Raw genomic sequence first — 2750 nt, forward strand, 5'->3', positions numbered from 1 at the left:
ATTAGCCAGGCATGGTTGCAGGCACCTGTAATCCCAGCTACTCGGGAAGCTGAGGTAGGGAATTGCTTGAACCTGGGAGGCGGAAGTTGCAGTGAGCAGAGATTGTGCCACTCATTCCAGTCTGGGCAACGGAGAGAGATTTTGACTCAAAAAAAAAAAAAAAAAAAAAAAGAAAAAGATGTTAAAGGACAATGTAAACACTACAGTGTGTTATAGGAACATGAGGATGATTATTCTCTGCTGGCACCGTGACCTGCCATTTGCATTTCATTATATCCTGCCTCCAGTAATCTCTCTACAACGAGTGTGGAAGCCAGCTGGGATCATCTCTTTTCTAGCTCTTCTACATCCCCTGGACTTCAGAAATTGGTGCTGAGCAAATAGAAGGTGTATGTGACTATAACCAACTACCATTTATTGATCACCTACTATGCACCAAGTACTTTACATATGTTACAGTCAGTCACTGCATAATAATGTTTCACTCAACTATAGAACACATATATGACAGTGGCTCCATAAGACCGTAATACCATGATTTTTTGGTTTTTTTTGAGATGGAGTCTCACCGTGTTGCCCAGGCTGTAGTGCAGTGGTGCAATCTCAGCTCACTGCAATCTCCACCTCCTGGATTCCAGCAATTCTCCTGCCTCAGCCTCCCAAGTAGCTGGGACTATAGGCATGCATCACCACACCCAACTAATTTTTTTGTATTTTAGTAGAGATGGGGTTTCACCTTGTTGGCCAGGCTGGTCTCGATCTCCTCACCTCGTGATCCTCCTGCCTCGGCCTCCTAAAGTGCTGGGATTACTGCGCCCTGCCACCATGTTTTATTGTAACTTTTTTTATGTTTGGGTGTGTTTAGATACACAAACACTTACCGTTTTGTTACAATTGCCTACAGTGTTCAGTATACTAACATGCTGTATAGGTTCGTAGCCTAGGAGCAATAGGCTATGCCCTGTAGCCTAGGTATGTAGTAGGCCATACTATCTATATTTGTATAAGTACACCCTATGATGTTTGCATGACAAAAATCATCTAATAATGCATTTCTCAGAATGTATCCTTGTTGTTAAGTAATGCATAGCTGTATTTCTAATTCTCACAACTACCCAGGAGACAAGTCAGTTTATCTCCATGATGCAACCTGAGGCTTAGAAAAATTAAATGACTTCTCTAAGGTCACAGAGCTGTTGTGGTTAGGAACCTTGGGAATCTTTCTGGCACTTCCCCCAGCTTGATGTTAACAGGCTCATGGCCTTCCTCCTGCTGCTTCCTCTCCTGGTCATCAGCTGAGCTGTGTCCAGAGAAGAAGAAAAAAGAAATCAAACTTGGGGCCTGGCAAAGGAGGTGGCTGTCACGCCACAGATCAGACACAAGGGCAGGAAGAGACTTTGATTTTTATTTTATTTTATTTTTGAGCAGAGTTTCATTCTTGTTGCCCAGGCTGGAGTGCAGTGGCGAAAACTTGGCTCACTGCAACCTCTACCTCCCAGGTTCAAGTGATTCTCCTGCCTCAGCCTCCTGAGTAGCTGGGATTACAGGTGCCTGCCACCATGCCCGGCTAATTTTTGTATTTTTAGTAGAGATGGGATTTCACCATGTTGCCCAGGCCGGTCTTGAACTTCTGACCTCAGGTGATCTGCCCACCTCGGCCTCCCAAAGTGCTGGGATTACAAGGACCAGCCACTGCGCCCAGACACGAAGATACTTTTTTTTAGATGGAGTCTCACTCTGTCACCCAGGCTGGAGTGCAGTGGTGCCATCTCAGCTCACTGCAACCTCTGCCTCCTGAGTTGAAGGAATTCTCCTGCCTCAGCCTCATGAGTAGCTGGGATTACAGATGCACACCACCACACCCAGCTAATTTTTGTATTTTTCATAGAGACGGGGTTTCATCATGTTGTTTCATCATCGAGTCAGGTTGATCTCGAACTCCTGACCTTGTGATCCTCCCGCCTCAGCCTCCCAAAGTGCTGGGATTACAGGGGTGAGCCACCAGGCTGGCCAGAGGAGACTTTTAGAATGAAAATTAAGATGCAGCTTCACCCAGAGCAGTTTCACAAAACCCTGGTTCTGTGAATGCCGAGTGTGTGAAAAGCCTTGGGACATCTTCTAGCCATGCCAGCAGTGAAGGGCTGCCCATGTCTTACACATGGAAAGTAGATAGAATGGGATCTGTTAGCCAGATCACTCACAGTAAGGGAGTGGTCCGCTGTTACTCACAAGGGTTTCTATCTTTCCCTGACAAAGATTTTGCTGCAGGAAGAGAAGATGCAGGGTTCATCATGAACCACGAGGTGGCACTGTGAGAGGAGGGCACACAAATTACCCAATTAGACCCTCTGGACGTGAAGGATTAGAAGAATTTTACAGCAGAGAAATGTAAACGCCTCCTTTTACAGAAGATATATGAGGTCCAGAGAAGTTATCCAAGTTGTCCAGTTTTGTGGTTAAGCCAGTACCAGAGACCCAGGTCTGTTTGTTTCTAAGTCTGGTGCACTTAACCTTTAATGCTCACCAAATCACATCTACAGATTCCTACCCATTCACGGTGTGATCTTACTCAAGTCACTGATGTATTTCTGGGTCTCAGTCTTCCTGACCATAGAATGTAGGACTTATCTAGATCTATGGGGGTTTTTTTTTCATATTTTTATCTTTTTTTATTGTTTGAGATGGAGTCTTACTCTGTTACCCAGGCTGGAGTGCAGTGGCATGATCTTGGCTCACTGCAACCTCTGCCT

This window comes from Sapajus apella, unplaced genomic scaffold, assembly GCF_009761245.1.
Source record: "Sapajus apella isolate SASKATOON/1434 unplaced genomic scaffold, GSC_monkey_1.0 scaffold43, whole genome shotgun sequence".
Classification (NCBI taxonomy): domain Eukaryota; kingdom Metazoa; phylum Chordata; class Mammalia; order Primates; family Cebidae; genus Sapajus; species Sapajus apella.